This window comes from Phyllobates terribilis, unplaced genomic scaffold, assembly GCF_046119375.1.
Source record: "Phyllobates terribilis strain yellow unplaced genomic scaffold, ASM4611937v1 Scaffold_5__5_contigs__length_657084704, whole genome shotgun sequence".
Taxonomy (NCBI): Eukaryota; Metazoa; Chordata; class Amphibia; order Anura; family Dendrobatidae; genus Phyllobates; species Phyllobates terribilis.
The window spans coordinates 482,964,876-482,987,729 of record NW_027362765.1 but is presented as its reverse complement, the minus strand read 5'-3'; positions in this window follow the sequence as shown (position 1 = coordinate 482,987,729).

The following is a 22,854-nucleotide window of genomic DNA, read 5'->3' as shown; positions in this document are numbered from 1 at the left end:
TTTTAAGCTCGACTATATGGGAGCCGATCGGTGGTTGTTTAGTAGCCTGTCTAGACTGGCCGCCTACACTTCCTGTGCACACAGAATAATTGGTAGCATGATCATTCTGTATGCATAAAATACAATTTCTCTTTCAACACATGTCCTGTTTACACAGGATGGTGTGCTGATGAAAAATATGATTTTTAAGCAATTCTAACCATCATTTCACCCAACAAATGAAGCTTCTTGCTCGTTCGTTGGGTGATTGGCTAGCAATTTAAACAGACCAATTGTCAAGAAATGAGCCTTCCTAAGAACATTTTTTTCCAATAATCAGCCAGTGTAGATACACTTTTAGTCTTTTCCCAAGGCTAAAAATCTCCTATGAAAACAGAGTCCATTTTAGGTGCATTGACCTCTACCATGAAAAAAAGAGCACCTTACAGGGGGATCTTGTTTGCTCAGTCATACAAGCAGTTAATTGCAGAAAGAAAACACTTTGATCTCAGTGAGGTGTTAATTTGTAGGATTTTTGTGTGGTGTGAGGACCTTACAAAACAAGGCTCACTATATAAACACTACTAGTTATCTAGTGTGCCATTACTGACATTACTATCTCAACGCGGATTCATTTACACAAGTGTTTGAAGACAAGACTATGTGTCAATAAAAGAATTAGACCAGACACCTTGAGTCCATCAGGTTTATCTCGGCTTTCTGATAGGAACAGTAGGTGACACAGAGTAACCCAAGTTCTTCAAAGTCTTGGCATTTCTACTGAAGACTAACACAGTTTACAGCTTTGGTAGCAGCAAACAATAAGTGAGAAGACTTCAGCTGTGGGATAAAAGTGCTGTCCTGTTAGCAAACACAAAGCTTTTTACATGCAGAATCTCTATTCTTCAGCCAAGCTCCTCCATTCATTAGTTCCTTTTTGTTTTATTGAAATGATTAGTAACTTTATCCTTGTCCATTAAAATGTCATTAGACACAATATACCCTTTAGAAAGGAATAAAAGGAAGACATGAGTGAATGTAAGTAAATACAAAAAGTTCAAAGGTTCTGAGGAGAGATAAGAAAAGTGGGACATTTCACAGTAGTACTAAAATTAATTGCTAAATACCTTTTTTTCTCCCAACAGGAAATCTAATCATTCTGTCCTAATGTATATAAATGATTGTAAACCAAAGATGACAGGTTGTTTATACAAACGTACATATTTGTATCATAGTTATAATACATCATCATCTATGGAATTCACCAGATCCCTAAATGTCTAACACACCAAAATATATTTCTTAACCCCTTCACGACCTTTGACGTACTTGTCCGTAAAAAGTTGTGTCCCCGACTTTGATGTGGGCTCGCGCTCAAAGCTCACATCTTACTCCGCACATGATAGCTGATTTAACCATCCATCATGTGCCTTTTATTACTATGGGAGGATCTTAGATCTGCCCGCAGTTGTTAACCTGTTAAATCCCACTGTCAATCTCCGAAAGCGGCATTTAACACGCGTCGACAGAGCACATAATTTCACCCGCCCATCGGTGCAACCGTGACGTGATCGCAGGACACCGATGGGTTGCCATTACAGCCGGAGGTCTGCTGAAGGCTCCTGTCATTATGATCCTTCAGCCCGTGGCTGGTGTTCATAGCAGATTGTGATTTTAGCTATACATAGATAGAAGTACTGATGCACTGTTATGTATAGTACAAGCAATTGATCACACCTTCAAGTCCCATAAGGGGACTATTAAATACAGTAAAAACGGAGAAAAAAAGTTATTTGTCCAATTAAAAGTAAAATAATAAAAGCCCTCATACGCCATATTGATGGGAAAATAAAAAGTTATGGCTCTTAGAATTAGGGGAGATAAAAATGAAAATGAAAAAATGGTAAATGGAAAACTTCAGGTTAGTGAAGGGGTTAATTTCCTTTTACTTATATAGTTCTCACATATTCCTCATGATTGTGCAGAGATTTAGCTCCGTCTGTGTCCCTTAGGGAGCATACAATTTAGTTAGGCTAAGTGCTCATTGCATCTGTGCATTAGCCTACAGCATACATTGGAAACTTTTCCTGACATATAATGTAAAGTGCCCATAAACCCCCATTCACGAGGCAGAGGCCAAAAGTGTGTACTTTAAAGCACCACTCCAGCGTTTTCTTTATTGCAGCGCTGGAGTGGTGCTACTAAACTAAGTTCACTGTCACTATACCTATAATTACCATCCGCTGTCTTCATTTGTCTCCGGTGCCGCTCCAGTCCCTTGTTACATTGAGCTGTGACTTCTGGATGACTCAAGCAAACACAAGAGCAATTTAGTGGGTTACAAACTGCTGGATATGGACTGGATCAGCATCGGGAACTGATGAAGATGGCGACCGGTGAGAATAAGACCAGAGGCAGGGAGCACAGCGAATCAGAAGAACTATACTACATATCTAATTGAAGGTATTTGCTAATATTATTATTATTATTATTGTTATTATTATTATTATTATACCTACTACATATTGGGATAGGATCTTGGACATGAGAATACTCCTTTAATTTGTACTCAAGACCTGATTATATACTTACCCTCCATCCCGACTCTCACTCCATCCATTGCATCCATAAATATCATCACGTCACAGCCAAAATAGTGAATTCAGTCTGGTAGAAGTCACGTCACTTTCTTCAATTACAGTGTAACCTAATGTTAAGGGAGTCTATTCCATGTATCTGCGAGCCCTATTGCTAGGACCTGACTTCTATGTGTAGTGTAGTTTCTGTCACTTTCTACCTGTCCTCCATGTGTAGTGTGGGGTCTGTCACCTCTACCTGTCCTCCATGTGTAGTGTGGTTTCTGTCACTCTCTACATGTCCTCTATGTGTAGTGCGGGGTCTGTCGCCCTCTGCCTGCCCTCCATGTGTAGTGTGGGGTCTGTCACTCTCTACCTGCCCTTCATGTGTAGTGTGGGGTCTGTGACTCTCTACCTGCCCTCCATGTGTAGTGTGGGGTCTGTGACTCTCTACCTGCCCTCCATGTGTAGTGCAGGGTCTGTCACTCTCTACCTGCCCTTCATGTGTAGTGTGGGGTCTGTCACTCTCTACTTGCCCACCATGTGTCGTGAGAGGTCTGTCACTCTCTACTTGCCCTCCATGTGTAGTGTGGGGTCTGTCACCCTCTACCGGCCCTCCATGTGTAGTGTGGGGTCTGTCACTCTCTACCTGTCCTCCATGTGTAGTGTGGGGTCTGTGACTCTCTTACCTGCCCTCCATGTGTAGTGTGGGGTCTGTGACTCTCTTACCTGCCCTCCATGTGTAGTGCAGGGTCTGTCACTCTCTACCTGCCCTCCATGTGTAGTGTGGGGTCTGTCACTCTCTACTTGCCCTCCATGTGTCATGAGAGGTCTGTCACTCACTACTTGCCCTCCATGTGCATATGCAACTTTGCTTTACATTTATATATAATGATGGTAGGGTATGTGATATATATTTTTTGTCTTTTGTAGGTTGTGTATCTTTTTGGTAGTGTGAACATGCTCCTATTTCTTGCATGTGTACCATCTTAGACTTCAGTTCACATTGCTTGGTTTTTTGCCCTCAATGTGTAGTTGTGTGATGCTCGAAAGCCCTACTCTGGGAGATGGGGACTCGGAGCCGGGTCCTGTTGTTGTAGATAGGGGTGCAGCCGTGCCCAGGGCCGTTGCACTAAAAAGGATGGTATGGGCTTATCCAGGTTGAGTGGCTGATCTCGACTACGCCACCTGTGGCACCTGGTGAAGGCCACCAGCGCTGCTGCAGTCCGCCGAGGCATGGTGTTATGGCAGCCGTCGTTGTTACTACTCCCCACAGGTGCAGCAGGGCCTCAGGGCAGAGGGACAGGATGTTGGGGGTAGTAGTCTAGGAGGTCTGGTGCTGTGTAGCACGGTGTAATGCAGAATAAAAAGTCCGGAGGCCATAGGGGTTAACTTCCAGGGTTTTTACTCACGTTGTAGAGTACAGCTGCAAGGTTTGTCTCTGCTCCTCGCGAAGTTCTGCGGTCACCAGAGATGGGGGGGGGGGTCCAACAACCTCCGAGTAAGTGCAGTGTTCAATCCGGAACCCGCACCAGAGTGTTCTTAGACTTCAGACTGGGTCCCTTTCCTGTCTGTGTGTGTAGATAGGCCGGGTCTCCCTCTGAACTCCTCTCAGAAAAAGGGTACGGGTGGCAGCTCCGCTCCTTCCGTTACCCGGTGGGATCCTCAGGGCCTACCAGGCTTTCCCGACCAGACCGTTGAGTAGCAAGGTCGGGTATCGGGGGCCGGTACCCCTCTTGCAGCCGGAATCCCTCTGAATAAATCAGGTAGGCGAGGACAGGTGGCATATACCGCTCCGTCTGCATCCTCCCTGGGATCCATTTGTGGTGGAGCTACACTCTAAAGCTCCGGGCCTTCTTGGTCATGGTCCTTGACCGGGCTGAGACATACATTATCTGCAGCCTGCCCCTCGACCCAAGGCCAGGGTACGAGGGGCCGTATCCCCGTCCTCTGCAGGTCCACACAGGATCCACTCTCAGGGAGGAGAGATCACGATGAGATAATGATCAAAAGACAGTCAAAGAACAAAGAACCAAAATGGTTGTGTATTAAATATGAAATTTACAGTGTCACTAAAATGTGAGTCCTCCACCCTCACCCACTAAATGGTTCCCCTATCTCTTGGTTCCCTAGTCTCCCAATAACCAGGAGGGAAGCACCTAGTGCATTCTAGCCCCCTCTGGTGGGAGAAGTGTGGTGTTGGATGTGAAGGAAGGGTCCTGACTATCGCACTGTTCTTACCTCAGAGGAGGAACACTACACTCTATTAGAGAAGTGCAGCATCCCTGTGGCGGTCGAACCCTCAGGGGCACCACATAGTGTGGGGTCTGTCACCCTCTACCTGCCCTCCATGCATAGTGTGGGGTCTGTCACTCTCTACCTGTCCTCCATGTGTAGTGTGGTTTCTGTTACTCTCTACATGTCCTCCATCTGTAATGCAGGGTCTGTCACCCTTTGCCTGCCCTCCATGTGTAGTGCGGGGTCTGTCACTCTCTACCTGCCCTTCATGTGCAGTGCAGGGTCTGTCACTCTCTACATGCTCATCAAGTGTAGTGCAAATCGTCACTCTCTACCTGCCCTCCATGTGTAGTGCAGGATCTGTCACTCTCTACCTGCTCTCCATGTGTAGTGTGGGGTCTGTCACTCTCTGCTTTCCCTCCATGTGTAGTGTAGGGTCTGTCACTCTCTGCTTTCTCTCCATGTGTAGTGCAGGGTCTGTCACTCCCTACTTGCCCACAATGTGTCGTGCAGGGTCTCTCACTCTCTACCTGTCCTCTGTGTGTAGTAAGGGCTCTGTCACTCTCTACCTGCCCTCCATGTGTAGTGTGGGGTCTATCTCTTTCACTCTGTGGAGTCTGTCACTCTCTACCTACCCTCCAGGTGTACTCCAGGGTCTGTCACACTGTCTGCTCTTAATGTGTCATGCAGGGTCGGTCACTCTCTACATATCGTCCATGTGTAGTGCAGGGTCGGTCACTGTCTACATGTCCTTCATGTGTAGTGCAGGGTCTCTCACTCTCTACATGTCCTGCATGTGCAGTGGAGGGTCAGTCACTCTCTACATGTCCTCCATGTGTAGTATGGGGTCTGTCACTGTCTACATGTCCTCCATGTGTAGTGCAGGGTCTCTCACTCTCTTCATGTCCTGCATGTGCAGTGCAGGGTCAGTCACTCTCTACATGTCCTCCATGTGTAGTATGGGGTCTGTCACTCTCTACATGTCCTCCATGTGTAGTGCAAGGTCGGTCATTCACTACATGTCCTCCATGTGTAGTGCAGGGTCTGTCACTCTCTACCTGCCTTCCATGTGTAGTGCACGTTCAGATACTCTCTACCTGCCTTCATGTGTAGTGCACGTTCAGACACTCTCTACCTGCCTTCATGTGTAGTGTGGAGTCTGTCATTCTCTACCTGCCTTCATGTGTAGTGTGGAGTCTGTCACTCTCTACCTGCCTTCCATCTGTAGTGCAGGGTCGGTCACTTTCTACCTTTTCTCCTTGTGTAGTGTGGAGTCTGTCACTTTCTACATGTCCTCCATGTGTAGTGCAGTGTCTGTCACGCTCTGTCTGCTCTTAATGTGTAGTGCAGAGTCTGTCACTCTCTACCTGTCTTCCATGTCTCTATTTGTCCTTCATGTTTAATGTTGGGTCTGTCACTCCCTATCTGCCCCTCATGTGTAGTGTGGGGTCTATCACTCTCTACCTGCCCTCTATGTATAGTGCAAGATCTGTCATACTCTACATGTCCACCATGTGTAGTGAGGAGTCTGTCACTGTCTACCTGCCCTCTATGTGTAGTGTGGGGTCTGTCACTCTCTACCTGCCCTCCATGTGTCATGCTGGTCTGTCACTCTCTACCTGTCCTCCATGTGTAGTGAGGGGTCTGTCATTCTGTACCTGCCCTACATGTGTACTATGGGGTCTGTCACTCTCTGCCTGTCCTCCATGTGTAGTGCGGGGTCTGTCACTCTCTACCTGTCCTCCATGTGTAGTGCGGGGTCTGTCATTCTCTACCTGTCCTCCATGTGTAGTGAGGGGTCTGTCATTCTGTACCTGCCCTCCATGTGTACTATGGGGTCTGTCACTCTCTGCCTGTCCTCCATGGGTAGTGCGGGGTCTGTCACTCTCTACCTGTCCTCCACGTGTGGTGCGGGGTTTGTCATTCTCTACCTGTCCTCCATGTGTAGTGTGGGGTCTGTCATTCTCTACCTGCCCTCCATGTATACTATGGGGTCCATCATTCTCTACTTGCCCCTCACGTGTATTCCAGGATGGGTCACTCTCTGGCTGTTCTCCCTGAATACATTTCTGCAGCTAGGAAGGTTCTTTCCTGTACTGATCCTTATTGTTATTATTTTAATAGATTTTTTTAACTGTGGGTCCTGTGCCCCCTCTATAGAAATAGGATAATAGCTATATCTTACAATTGTTATGTTCTGCTACCAGAGCTAAGGAAAGAGAGGAGATCTGTCCCTACGATAGAACTCAGCTTAAACCCTACGATGTAACAGGGAACCTGATACTGCGATCAGACCTGCTAAAGTCCTAAGCTAGTCTGTACGGAGACCTATAGATGTGGGGAAGGAATCCCTACAAGTACTAAGGACTGGGAGGAATATGGGACACCTCCTAACAGAAATAGTAGCAGACAGACGAACAAACAAAATATATAGAACATAGAGGTCAGTAGACCAAGCAAACTAACAGAGCAAGACACAGAGCACAGGCTAGCTAGAAAGTAGATATACAATGAAGTCCAGCAAAGCCAGAAGGGCGGAGCAGGATTAAATAGGCCAACAAGGTCATGTGACCAGCAAAGGAAAAAAAAACCTAAGAGCAAGGTTCTAACAGTACCCCCCCTTCTAAGAGGATCCTCCGGATCCCCTAGGACCAGGCTTATCAGGAAATCTCCTGTGAAACGCTCTGATAAGTCTGGATGCGGAAACATCATCCGACCTCACCCAAGAGTTATCCTCGGGACCGAAACCTTTCCAGGCCACAAGATACTGCAAACTACCTCTATACCGTCTAGAGTTAAGGATGTGAGAAATTTCATATTCCCCGTCCTCCACCACCGAAGGAACAGAGGCAGAGGCGTCACAATCCGATCCAACAGCTTTTTTCAACAGAGAGACATGAAATACCGGATTAATTCTCCAGGATGTAGGAACCTCCAACCTAACAGCAGATTGGTTGACAACCTGAAGCACCTTAAAGGGCCCTACAAACTTGGGACCCAATTTCTTTGAAGGAATCCTCAACCGCAGATTCCTTGAGGACAACCAAACCATGTCACCAACAGCGAACAAAACCTCCTGTCGTTTCCTATCAAAGTAGTCTTTAGATTTTCTGTTGGCCTCCTGAAGATTACCACGCACATCCGTCCAAACTCTCTCCAAATCACCGGAAAAATTCTCCTCCTCAGGCACGGCAGATCCCAACTTGGAGAACGACCCAAACGACGGATGTCTCCCAGAACAACAAAAAAAAGGCGAACAACCAGCAGAAGAAGATGTATGATTGTTCAGAGCAAATTCAGCAAGTGGCAGAAACTCAGACCACCCCTCTTGATTGTCTGCCACAAAACAACGCAAGAACTGCTCAACATCCTGGTTTTTCCTTTCTGTCTGGCCATTAGATTCAGGATGATATCCGGACGAGAACGACAAATGAACTCCCAACCTATCACAAAAGGCACGCCAAAAACGAGCCACGAACTGAGGACCCCTATCAGAAACAATGTCAGTAGGAACGCCATGAAGTCTGACAATTTCCTTGACAAAGGCCTTAGCGAGAGTTTTAGCGCAGGGCAGTTTGAAGAAAGGAACCAAGTGACACATCTTGCTAAAACGGTACACGACCACCCAGATGACAGTAAAACCCTCAGAGGGGGGAAGGTCAGTTATAAAGTCCATAGCCAAATGTGTCCAAGGAGCACTGGGAACCTCCAAAGGACAAAGCAACCCCGCAGCAGGAGTATGTGAGGACTTAGATCTAGCACATATAGTACATTGACGCACCCACTTAATGACTTCCTTCTGCCATCCAGGCCACCAAAAACTGCGACCCACCAGTCTCTTGGTCTCAGAGATTCTGGGATGACCTGCCAACCGAGATTCGTGACACTCAACAAACAAATCTCTCCTAAAGGTCCCAGGCACAAACAACCTCCCATGAGGAGTGTTAGAAGGGGCATTCTCCTGTGCTTTAAGAATCTCATTTTCCAAAACGGAGTCCAAAGCAGCTATCACAACACCTTCTTGTAAAATGTTCTCCTCTTTCTCAGCACCGACTATGGGAGAAAAACTGCGAGACAAGGCATCCGCCTTAACATTCTTAGTACCAGGGATGTAAGTAACGGAGAAATTAAACCGCGAGAAAAACAGTGCCCACCTAGCCTGACGGGCATTCAGGCGCTTGGCAGCATCAAGATATATCAGATTTTTATGATCCGTAAGAACCTGAACGGGAAATTCCGCACCTTCCAAGAAGTGGCGCCAGTGTTCAAATGCGAGTTTAATAGCCAATAATTCCCGATTACCAATATCGTAATTCAGTTCAGTCTCCGAAAATTTTTTTGAAAAAAAGGCACAGGGATGTAATCCATCCCCGTTATCCTGAGACAATACTGCGCCAACCCCCACAGAGGAAGCATCAACCTCAACCAAAAATGGCCTAGTAACATCAGGCTGCATAAGGATGGGAGCAGAGGTGAACCTCTCCTTGAGATACACAAAAGCTTCAATGGCCTCAGAAGACCACTGAACCGCATCAGCACCTTTCCTGGTGAGATCAGTCAGAGGTTTGACAATACTAGAAAAATTTTTTATGAATTTTCTATAGTAATTGGCGAAACCCAAAAACCTCTGTATCGATTTCAAACCAATAGGCCTAGGCCATTCCTGCACAGCCTGAACCTTAACCGGATCCATCTCAAAACCTTTGCTGGAGATAATGTAGCCCAAAAAACTAATTCTCTGTACAGCGAACTCACATTTCTCCAGCTTAGCAAAAAGCGAATTGTCCATTAATAACTGCAATACCTCACGCACGCTCCGCCAATGAGACTCCAGATCCGGCGAATAAATCAAAATGTCATCCAAATACACAACCACATTTTTACCGATCAAAGGTCTAAGGATGTCATTAATCAGATTCTGAAAAAATGCAGGAGCATTAGTAAGACCAAAAGGCATAACCAGATTCTCAAAATGACCCACAGGAGTGTTAAAAGCAGTCTTCCATTCGTCACCCTCCTTTATGCGCAACAGATTGTATGCCCCCTTAAGGTCAATTTTAGAGAACCACTTGGCCCCCATTAACTGGTTAAACAGATCAGGAATCAATGGCAGTGGGTAAGGATTGCGTACCGTAATTTTGTTAATCTCACGAAAATCCAGACAAGGACGTAAACCGCCGTCCTTTTTTTTACAAAAAAAAATCCAACCGCCACAGGAGACTTAGAGGGCCTAATGTGACCGGCGGCCAAACTTGTCTGTATGTATTCCTCCAAAGCCTTCCTCTCAGGAATAGTAAGGTTAAATAAACGACTTTTAGCAAGAGTCGCTCCAGGGACAAATTCAATAGAACAATCATAGTCTCTATGGGGAGGCAAAACCTGTGATTCCTTCTCAGAAAAAACTCTCCAAAAATCCTGAATAGGAACAGGCAATTCTCCCCTATCCAAAGCTGCAATACGCCCGTTACAACACTTGTCATAACATTTATGGCTCCAGGATTTAATTTCACTGGTAGACCAATCCAGTACAGGATTGTGAAATTTTAACCAGGGCAATCCCAATATTACTGGAGAAGGCAAGTTATTCAACACTACCAAATCCAATTTCTCATGGTGAACACCATTAATAGTGAGAGGAAATTCACAGACCTTGAGAGTAATATTCTTCAAAGGGGAACCATCCACAGAAACCACAGCAATGGGGGATGATAAAGGTTCAGGTTTTAAATTGAGTCTTTCCACGAATCCCCCATCAATAACATTCAGAGTAGACCCACAATCGACAAACACCCGAAATTCCATTAATTTTTCCTGAGCAATCGTGGAAGCAGCTAAAAATACACCCTTGGAATTTAAACAGGCAATATGGGCATGACTGACCATTTTTTTTTCTTTCTTCATACGAAGCTCACAGCCTTTAATCAAATGACCAGATTTTCCGCAATAGAAACACAAGCCTTCAAAAAATCGACGGTCTTTTTCTTGAGAGCGAGGTGCCACCGATCCAATCTCCATCGGTTCACCACTGTTAGTACACACATTCTCATAACCAGAAACTGACATAGCAAAGGATTTGCTCTCATTAACCCTTGCACGCAGTCTTCTATCCACCCGTATAGCTAATTGCATAGCCTGTTGCAAATCTTCAGGTGTAGGATAAGCAATTAGCAGGTCTTTAACCCTTTCACTGAGCCCAGCAAGAAATAGACTTTTCAGAGCAGAATCGTTCCACCCTGTTTGAGTAGACCAACGACGGAAATGAGTACAATATTTTTCCACATTACCTGATCCCTGTTTTAAACGTCTCAACTCAGTCTCAGCTGATGCGACACGGTCAGGATCATCATATAATAGTCCCAAAGCAGAAAAAAAACTATCCACTGATCTGAAGCATGTATCACTAGGTTGCAAAGAAAAGGCCCACTCCTGAGGCTCTTTGCGCAAAAGTGACATTATGAACCTTACGCGCTGGGATTCATCCCCAGAGGACTTAGGTCTCAAACGAAAATACAATAAGCAAGCATTTTTGAATGAAAAAAATTCTCGGTGTTCACCAAAAAATAAATCCGGCAAACATACCTTAGGCTCCAAGAAATGTGCTCCAGGACAGTTACTCACGTGCTGACGGAGCTCGGCCACCTCCAGAGAGAGTCCCTGCAGGCGATGAACCAAATCCTGAACTGACACCATGATGGAACAGAAAAATCTTTCCTTAGAGAATTTGCTGGCTGGACTTACTGTTATGTTCTGCTACCAGAGCTAAGGAAAGAGAGGAGATCTGTCCCTACGATAGAACTCAGCTTAAACCCTACGATGTAACAGGGAACCTGATCCTGCGATCAGACCTGCTAAAGTCCTAAGCTAGTCTGTACGGAGACCTATAGATGTGGGGAAGGAATCCCTACAAGTACTAAGGACTGGGAGGAATATGGGACACCTCCTAACAGAAATAGTAGCAGACAGACGAACAAACAAAATATATAGAACATAGAGGTCAGTAGACCAAGCAAACTAACAGAGCAAGACACAGAGCACAGGCTAGCTAGAAAGTAGATATACAATGAAGTCCAGCAAAGCCAGAAGGGCGGAGCAGGATTAAATAGGCCAACAAGGTCATGTGACCAGCAAAGGAAAAAAAAACCTAAGAGCAAGGTTCTAACAACAATGTGATTGGATAAGGGAGGCTCAGAGTAGTTCCTTGTAAAATTAGGTGACTTGACACGTCTGAGGTTCCCACCTTGACTATATGACTATAAGGGCTCGCTCACACGATTGCTCACACGATGAGTGCTCTCCGATGTTTTATTGGATAGCACTCAGACCAATGTTATTCAATTAGGCAGTGTTGATGCCCGATCTTTTTCACTGACCGAATACGATTTCTACGGACTCACGGAATGGAGAAGATAAAGAAATTTAGTTCTCCATCATCTCCTCACCTGTTCTATGGTTCTCTCACCTGAGAGACTCAAATCACACTGATCACAATCAGATCACACTGTGCTGATACTCTGAGAAAACTCTGAGATTGATCCGAGTGTAATTTATATAATCATCCTGATTCTCTCGGATGACAGAATCTTCAGTCATGTGAGCGAGCGTTAAATAGTATTATATATGAAGTCCTTAAGCACAATATCAATTTGGAAAACACACAGAAACATATGTATGAAAATGGACTATGAGAAAAAACTGTTGTTGTTTATTGAAACCAATCATAGTGCAGCTTTCACTTCTCAAAAATACTGTATAAAATAAAACCTATGCTGTTATTAGTTGTCATGGAGAGCAAATACAGTATTTCCTTTAGTTTGTTAAAGGGGTATTCCTATCTCCAAGATAATATCCCAATATGTAGTAGCATGGGCGTACCCAGGATCAAAACTAGGGGGGGCAAGCCATGGTCACAGATACCGAAGAGAAATATATATATAGTACAATGCAAAGATTTCACTTCTTACATTACATGAGTGATATCTATTGTAAATTCCACAATAGCTCAGAAACCGGCGAACCGCTCCATACAGAACACTGGCCCCCATATAACGCTCCATACAGAATACTGGCCCCCATATAACGCTCCGGGCAGGATACTGGACCCCATATAACGCTCCATGCAGGATACTGGTCCCCATATAATGCTCCAGGCAGGATACTGGCCCCCATATAATGCTCCATACAGAATACTGGCCCCCATATAACGCTCCATACAGAATACTGGCCCCCATATAACACTCCATACAGGATACTGGCCCCCATATAACGCTCCATGCAGAATACTGGCCCCCACATAACGCTCCATGCAGGATACTGGCCCCCATATAATGCTCCATGCAGGATACTGGCCCCCATTTGTAGCGTGGGGTCTATCTCTCTCACTCTATGGAGTCTGTCACTCTCTACCTACCCTCCAGGTGTACTCCAGGGTCTGTCACACTGTCTGCTCTTAATGTGTCGTGCAGGGTCGGTCAATCTCTACATGTCGTCCATGTGTAGTGCAGGATAGGTCACTGTCTACATGTCGTCCATTTGTAGTGCAGGGTCGGTCACTCTCTACATGCCTTCAATGTGTAGCATGTAGTGATGAGCGAGCATGCTCGCTACTGCTCGGTGCTCGCCCGAGCATCTCACTGCTCGGCGTTCGCCGAGTATTTTCGGGGTTGCTCGGCAGGAGCTCGGGTCTCCTCCCTGCATGTTTGGCGCTCTTTACAGAGCTAATAAACATGCAGGAATTGCCTACCACTCACTGTAATGATGTAGGCATATTGGTTGTGGCATTACAGTGATTGGCTGGCTGCATAGCGTAATCGGGTCTATATCAGACCTGGCGCCGCCATGCTCGTCACAATCACTCCGGAATCAGACAGTGTAGGGAGAGGTGCTGCTTCGTCAGGGAGAGATTTGCTTGTGTATTAGGTAGTGTAGGGAGAAAAACCGTACATTACACATATCCATCTTAACAAACCGTCCTTTTGAGGACTAACTAATCCATCTGCAGAGATATCAGGCAGGCGGTGTTCATAGGCAGGCAGGCAGGGTATATAGCAGACTGCAGTGCATATAGCACAAGAGGCTCCATTCCAATTCTGCCTTCTGCTGCAGTTAGATATTTCTATACAAAGGCCCAGGTCTCAGGGGCAAGGAATACTTTTCTTTGGATCTTAATCCTCATTATTTGCTTAAAAAGCAATCCAGAGAACACGTTTTTTCTGCGCCATTTGATTGTTGGCACTGCAGAATACAGCCAGGTCCTTTCCATATTACAGCGCTAGAAATCCAGCTATTTAAAACTGTGTTTTCTCCGTCAAATGGATCACATATTCGTTGTCAGAAAATACTGCCATTTCTGGCATCCATTTAAAATTTCTTTCAGTGTGTCAGTGAAGCAATTCACAGCAGTTTGCTGTTCAAACTACTTACCTACAGGCCAGGTATTAGAAACTCTGTTTTCTCCGTCACACGGATCACATATAAGTTCGCTCCAAACTCAGTCATTTGTAGTGAGCGTGGAAGATACTGTCCTCCATTTAAAATGGGCAAGGCACGTGGCAAGGAACGGAGTACTGGACGTGATGGTAATGGTGCATGCAGAGGCCAAGGACAAGGCCGTGGGCAAGCTGAAATTGTGCCACACAAAACACCCACATCTTCTCGTCTGACCTTCCTGTCCCAATTTCTAGGAGACTGCAGCACACCACTATTGAACCCAGAGCAGTGTCAAAAGGTTGTTGGTTGGATAGAGCATAATGCTTCCAGTCACTTAGCCACCACCACCACCACCACCCTGTCTTCCACACGGTCAAGTCTCAGTAGCCATGAGTCTGGACCGCATATTCCCCACCCTGATCCTCCTTCCTCCCACCATGCCGAGTACCCAGAGACAACTGATCCCACACTTGGACACTGTGAAGAGCTGTTCACTTTTCCATTTATAGATTCGAGCCTCTCGCCCGGTCCACTTGAAGCGGGGCAAGAGGAGATCGCGTCTAGCGATGCCCAAATATTTGAGCAGCCACGGTCACATGAAGGAGACGGTGGAAAAGTGTCACAAGAGGTGGACGATGATGAGACACAATTGCCAGAAAGTCAGGAGGAGGACCAGGGTGCGGAAGTGGAAGATGAGGTGGTGGATGATATAGTAACTGACCCAACCTGGCAGGACGACATGCAGAGCGAGGACAGCAGCACACCGGGGGGAGGGAGGCAGAGCACCCCAACAGGCAGGAAGAAGCAGTGTGGTGGCCGCAGACAGAAGGAAGGCAACTGTTCCCCGTAACACCAACACAAAGGAAGTTGCCAGTACAACTGTTAGGTCTTCCCGAATCTGGTTGTTTTTTAAGACTCTGCCGATAACCCCAAAAAGGCCATTTGCACCACCTGCCAGGCCAACATCAGCAGGGGTGGCAAAACGACTAGCCTGACCACCACCAGCATGATCAGGCACATGGCAGCAAAGCACATGACTTTGTGGGCCGAACCCCATGGTCAAGAAACAGTGTCTGCAGGTGGCACCATTGCTTCTTCCGCTGTTGTGCATGCAAGCCAATCCCCTGTCCATGCTGCATGCGAAGATGCCTCCTGCCCTGCACCTGTCATTGCACACTCTCAAGTAGCAGCATAAGGAAGCACGTCCATGTCCTTGTCCCAGCGCAGCGTTTAGTTGTCCATACCCCAGTCCTTGGAACGCAAGCGCAAATATGCAGCCAACGCCCCACAGGCCACACTACTAAATTCTCACATTTCACGACTGCTTGCACTCGAAATGTAGCCTTACAGGCTCGTGGAGACGGAAGCATTCTCCAACCTGATGGCGGCGGCCGTCCCTCGGTACTCGGTCCCCAGCCACCAGCCACCACTATTTCTCCAGGTGTGCCATCCCTGCATTACACAAGCACGTGTCCCAAAACATTAGCTGTGCCCTCAACAACACAGTTACTGGGAAAGTCCACCAAACCACGGACACGTGGACAAGTGCTCGTGGGCAGGGATGGTACATCTCGCTGACGGCACACTGGGTTAACATAGTGGAAGTCAGGACCCAGTCGGACCTTGGGACGAAACACGTCCTCCCGACGCCAAGGATTGCGGGCCCTAGGTCAATCAGGGTTGCCCCCACGGTCTACAGCTCCTGCAACTCATCCTCCTCAGCCTCCTCCTCCTCTTCAGCCTTGGAACTCTACTCTGCTGATGTCGGGAAGGATTTGCGAGCAGAAGAGGGTAGTTGTTGAGTACTAGCATCAACAAGGCCATCGATATTCAGTTCAGACTCCACACATAAGACCTCAGGAGTGGACATGGATGTCAGACATATGTACAATCCTCCAAAATTTGAGGACTCCACCAAGATGGTGAGCGGCGATGACTCCATAATTAGCGTCACCATCCCACTTCTCTGTCTTCTGAACTGCTCTCTGCTCACAATCAAAGAGGATGCATTGCAGGCATAGCATGATGAGATGGAGAAAGGAACCATACAGGGTGATTACACACAGCCAATCCTCATCTCATCCCAACGTGGAATGGGTGACAATGAGGAAGAGGAGGAGGAGGAAGGACAGGAGCTAGTTTCATGCACTATAGACGGTACTACCTGCACAGCTGTCATACCGTCTGTTCAGCGTGGATGGCCAGAGGACAGAGAGGAGGAGGAGGAGGAGAGCATAGTCAGTCTTCCTCTTGGTGAGGACACCGAAGTCTTGCCTGTTAGTAGTCTGGCAGGCATGGCTGAGTTTTTGTTATGCTGCTTTTCCCATGACCCTCGCGTTATCAAAATTTTGGGTGACAGTCATTACTGGTTGGTGACACTTCTAGACCCACGCTACAAAGAGAACTTTCTATCTCTTATTCCTGAGGCGGACAGGTCTACAAAAATGGGACTGCACCAGAATGCCCTTGTTGCGGAACTATTAAAAAAATTCCCATTTGAAAACGCTGGCGGAGAGTACAGGCGAGAGAGACATAACTTCAATCCAGCAGAGGCAGGGGAACTCTGTCAAAGTTCTGGGAGAGTTTTATCAGACCCTCCCATCGCACAGGCCCTGAGGCGCGGGGTACTCTCACAAGGAGTGCAAAGTTTTGGAAGATGCTGAGGGAGTACCTTGCCAACCTCCTCCGTGATTCCTCTGTGCCTTATAATTATTGGGTATCCAAGCTGGATACGTGGAATGAACTGGCTCTCTATGCCTTGGAGGTCCTGGCATGCCCTGCTGCCAGCGTTTTATTAGAGCGGGTTTTTAGTGCCGCTGGTGGAATTATAACTGATAAGCGCATCTGCCTGTCAAATGAAAATGCTGACAGGCTGACTCTTATAAAAATGAACAAGGGCTGTATTGGGCCAGACTTTTCAACACCACCGAATGATAGCAGCATAACATAAATTCAAATCCAGTGTCTTCTCTTGGGAGGTATATTCCAATGCACCTTTTCACACCCACACATGGGTTTACGCTTCCTGATTTTGGCTATTTGCTCTTGTCCTCCTCCTTCTCATCATCCTCCACCACCATATCACCAGTGTGACCGTGATCCGTGATGTAACACCCACATCATTTTTTTAAAGGGTGTTTATGATGCCCATAAAAATTTTTTTTTATACAGTATGTTCATGTATACCCCCCAGGGGTAAATATTTGTCAGCCTATACACTTGTGCATGGGCATTACAAGTATAGGAGGCCCTCCATGTCTCTTCCAAGGGGCATTGAAGTGCCTCCAAATTTTTGGCAGCCCTTGAATTCACTGCATAGGCCAACACTATAGGAGACTCTCTCCTTTCTAATGGGAATTTGTCATTACTCTGGCCCTGCTCTATGTCTATTTAAATTGTTAGTGGGGTTTTTCCTAAATTTGATAAGCCGTTGGACTCACTGCATACCCTATAACTGTATAGCAGACTCTTTCCTTTCTCATGGGAATATGTCGTACCTTGTTACGGTGGCCCTGCTCTGTGTGTCTTTAAATTCTTAGTGGGGTTTTTCCTAAAATTGGTCAGCCGTTGGACTCACTGCATACCTTATAACTGTATAGCAGACCCGCTCCTTTCTAATGGGAACATGTCGTACCTTGTTACTGTGGCCCTGCTCTATGTGGCTTTAAATTCTTAGTGGGGTTTTTAGTAAAATTGGTCGGCCTTTGGACTCACTGCATACCATATAACTCTATAGCAGACTCTCTCCTTTCTAATGGGAATTTGTCGTTACTGTGGCCCTTCTCTATGTGGCTTTAAATTCTTAATGGGGTTTCTCCTAAAATTGGTCAGCCGTTGGACTCACTGCATACCCTATAACTGTATAGCAGACTCTCTCCTTTCTAATGGGAACATGTCGTACTTGTTACTGTGGCCCTGCTCTGTGTGTCTTTAAATTCTTAGTGGAGTTTTTCCTAAAATTGGTCAGCCGTTGGACTCACTGCATACCCTATAACTGTATAGCAGACCCTCTCCTTTCTAATGGGAACATGTCGTACCTTGTTACTGTGGCCCTGCTCTATGTGTCTTTAAATTCTTAGGGTTTTTTTTCCAAAAATTGGTCAGCCGTTGGACTCACTGCATACCCTATAACTGTATAGCAGGCCCTCTTCTTTCTAATGGGAACATGTCGTACCTTGTTACTGTGGCCCTGCTCTATGTGTCTTTAAATTCTTAGTGGGGATTTTCCTAAAATTGGTCAGCCTTTGAACTCACTGCATACCCTATAACTGTATATCTGACCCTCTCCTTTCTAATGGGAACATGTCGTACTTGTTACTGTGGCCCTGCTCTATGTGTCTTTAAATTCTTAGTGGGGTTTTTCCTAAAATTGGTCAGCCGTTGGACTCACTGCATACCCTATAACTGTATAGCAGACTCTCTCCTTTCTAATGGAAACATGTCATACTTGTTACTGTGGCCCTGCTCTATGTGTCTTTAAATTCTTAGTGGGGTTTTTCCTAAAATTAGTCATCCGTTGGACTCCCTGCATACCCTATAACTGTATAGCAGACTCTCTCCTTTCTAATGGGAACATGTCGTACCTTGTTACTGTGGCCCTGCTCTATGTGGCTTTAAATTCTTAGTGGGGTTTTTCCTAAAATTGGTCGGCCTTTGGACTCACTGCATACCATATAACTCTATAGCAGACTCTCTCCTTTCTAATGGGAATTTGTCGTTACTGTGGCCCTTCTCTATGTGGTTTTAAATTCTTAATGGGGTTTCTCCTAAAATTGGTCAGCCGTTGGACTCACTGCATACCCTATAACTGTATAGCAGACTCTCTCCTTTCTAATGGGAACATGTCGTACTTGTTACTGTGGCCCTGCTCTGTGTGTCTTTAAATTCTTAGTGGAGTTTTTCCTAAAATTGGTCAGCCGTTGGACTCACTGCATACCCTATAACTGTATAGCAGACCCTCTCCTTTCTAATGGGAACATGTCGTACCTTGTTACTGTGGCCCTGCTCTATGTGTCTTTAAATTCTTAGGGTTTTTTTTCCAAAAATTGGTCAGCCGTTGGACTCACTGCATACTCTATAACTGTATAGCAGGCCCTCTTCTTTCTAATGGGAACATGTCGTACCTTGTTACTGTGGCCCTGCTCTATGTGTCTTTAAATTCTTAGTGGGGATTTTCCTAAAATTGGTCAGCCTTTGAACTCACTGCATACCCTATAACTGTATATCTGACCCTCTCCTTTCTAATGGGAACATGTCGTACTTGTTACTGTGGCCCTGCTCTATGTGTCTTTAAATTCTTAGTGGGGTTTTTCCTAAAATTGGTCAGCCGTTGGACTCACTGCATACCCTATAACTGTATAGCAGACTCTCTCCTTTCTAATGGAAACATGTCATACTTGTTACTGTGGCCCTGCTCTATGTGTCTTTAAATTCTTAGTGGGGTTTTTCCTAAAATTAGTCATCCGTTGGACTCCCTGCATACCCTATAACTGTATAGCAGACTCTCTCCTTTCTAATGGGAACATGTCGTACCTTGTTACTGTAGCCCTGCTCTATGTGTCTTTAAATTCTTAGTGGGGTTTCACCCAAATTTTGGCAGCCATTGCAGTCACAGCATGGGCATTACCACTATAGGAGAAACGCTCCTTTATAATGGGAACACTTTTTTTACTGAGACCCTCCTCTATGTCTCTACAAAGGGGCATTGGGTTGGGTCCAAATTTTTGGCAGCTGTTGCAGTCACTGGACACGCAATAACAGTATAGGAGACCCACTTGTTAATAATGGGAACAACAAAGCATAGCCGACTGATGGCTCTCTAACAATAGCGAGGGCCGACTGCTGGCCTTTTAAGAATAGTAAGAACCATCTGATGTCCCTATAAAAATAGGCTTTATGACTTTCAGAGTCCCTACATCATAAATAAAACAGGACGTGTCTGATGATGTGTCACACACCACATTGCCAGATAAGGTTGTAAAATGTTAAAATGACATTTCCCGATGAATGAATTTGTCTTAAAAAATAATGTAAAAAAACCATGACAATAGGATCTTTCTTTAGCATAAAAAACAGCGCCATCAATTTAACCTCAATGTAATCCCATTGTTCAGCTCCTGCACCCCCTCCTCCATCTCCGAAATGACCACATCAGTCACAAGCTGACTGCACTGCAGCACTGCCTTGGCCAAGCGGCAACAGGCTGTGCTGAAGATAACATGCTTAATTGACAAACCGCCCAGCGCTGCAGAGTTGTTGCTGTAACACAGCAGCCTGATCTGTCGCTCTCACCGCTGAACATACAGCCAGGAGTAGATACGGTTTCCCTCTATGCCAGTCCTTTCACCGAGCTAAATACAACTCTCAGCAAAAAAAGTTGTGGACTGGCTCCGTACTGTCCCTGGCCACATTCACCTGTCCATGTGTTTGTGGTTAGGCGGTCCTTCCCAGTAAGTGCACTGGCGAGGGCACGGGTAATGTTGTGGAACCCGAGCTTGTGGAAGGCGGAGACGATACCGGGAGAAATAGTGGCGGCTGGGGACCGAGTATGGACACCCAGCCGCCGCTGGCATGAGGTTGTGAAAAGCTTCTGCCTCCACGAGATTAAAAGGCCATATTTCAAGTGCAAGCAGCTGCCCAGAAATCTTGCAGTTTAGTATTGCGGCCTGTGGGTGGGTGGCTGGCTGCATACTTGCACTTGCATTCCAAGTAACAGAAAACTAAGCAAATGGTGGCCTCTATCATCATCATGGCCTCACCTCGGCACTATGAACTCTCCTGAAGGGGAAGCCAGGGCCCACCGGAGGAGTCTCCGGTTCTCTGGTGGGCCCGTCCAACCCTTCCGAGAAGCAGCACTGGCTAAGAAAAGTGTGGCAGAAGGTTCCTGGACACTGTATGGCTGCTTTGTTAATGTGAATAAGCCATGCTTATGCATGTTATTATTTAAACCGCATTACAGATCAGGCCATTGTCCAATTCTGTATTCATCAAATTAAATGCGCAAAGAAAGATGTGTGTGTGTCAAAGCACCACTGACAAGTGCAAGTTGATGTTGGACGGGCTGCCATTGCTTCTGCAACAAGCTGCATTAGAGGACTTCCAGGGAGAAATGACACCCAGGGTAGATACGGTTTCCCTCTATGCCAGTCCTCTCACCGAGCTAAATACAACTCTGAGCAAAAAAAGTTGTGGACTGGCTCCGTACCGTCCCTGGCCACATTCACCTGTCCACGTGTTTGTGGTTAGGCGGTCCTTCCCAGTAAGTGCACTGGGGAGGTCACGGGTAATGTTGTGAGACCCGTGCTTGTGAAAGGCGGAGACGACACCGGAAGAAACAGTGGTGGCTGGGGACTGAGTATGGACACCCGGCCGCCGCCGGCATGAGGTTATGAAACGCTTCCGCCTCCACAAGCCTAAAAGGCCACATTTCAAGTGGAAGCAGCAGTCAAAAATTTGGCAGTAGAGTATTGCAGCCTGTGGGTGGGTGGGTGGCTGGCTGCATACTTGCGATTGCATTCCAAGGAATGGGGTAGGGACAACTGAACGCTGCACTGGGACAATGATGTGGACGGTGATTGTTGCAAGTCTGCATGGTGGGAGGCATGTTCGCATGCACCAAGGATCACTTATGATGGGCACAGTTTTCGGCAGTGACCTGGGGGTCATAAATGCTTCCGGAGGTCTTCCCCATGCTGTTCCCATGTCTTTTCAGCACTGTATGCATGTGTCTGATGATGTGTCACACACCCCATGGCCAGATAAGGTTGTAAAATGTTAAAATGACATTTCCCAGTGAATGCATTTGTCTTTGTTGAAAGCAATGCAAAAGTACAAAAACACATAAAAAACGCTACGTGTGAACATAGCCCAAGGTGTGGAGGAGTATTTTTGTTTTGGTTATTTATTTTGCTTTATATACATTGTACATGTCATGGAAAGGATGTTCCTTAACATATTTCCCAGGAAAATCTATTTTGGATTTGTTTTGGTATGTTTTATTGTGAGTCCGTAAAAGTGGCGTAATACCTCTGACAACGTTGTTGACAGCAGTGACCTGGAAGTCAGAAATGCTTCCAGGGGTCTTCCCCATGCTGTTCCCATGTCATTTGAGCACTGTTCCCATTGATTTGGGCAATTTTTAGGCCCTCTGCAGACCGCCGGTGGGAGCCGCCTGAAAAATGCTCGAGTTTCCCATAGACTTACATTGGGCTCGTCGCTCGGGTCGAGCACCCGAGTATTCCAGTTTGCTCGACCCGAGCAACGAGTACCCGAGCATTTTAGTGCTCGCTCATCACTAGTAGCATAAGGTCTGTCACTGTCTAAATGTCATCCATGTGTCGTGCAGGGTATCTCACTCTCTACATGTCCTGCATGTGTAGTGCAGGGTCTGTCACTCTCTACATGTCCTCCATGTGTAGTGCAGGGTCGGTCATTCGCTACATGTCCTCCATATGTAGTGGAGGGTCGGTCACTCTCTACCTTCCTTCCATGCGTAGTGCAGGCTCTGTCACTCTCTACCTCTCCTCCATGTGTAGTGTGAGGTCTGTCACTCTCTACCTGTCCTCCATGTGTAGTGTGGTTTCTGTCACCCTCTACCTGTCCTCCATGTGTAGTGCAGGGTCTGTCACTCTCTACC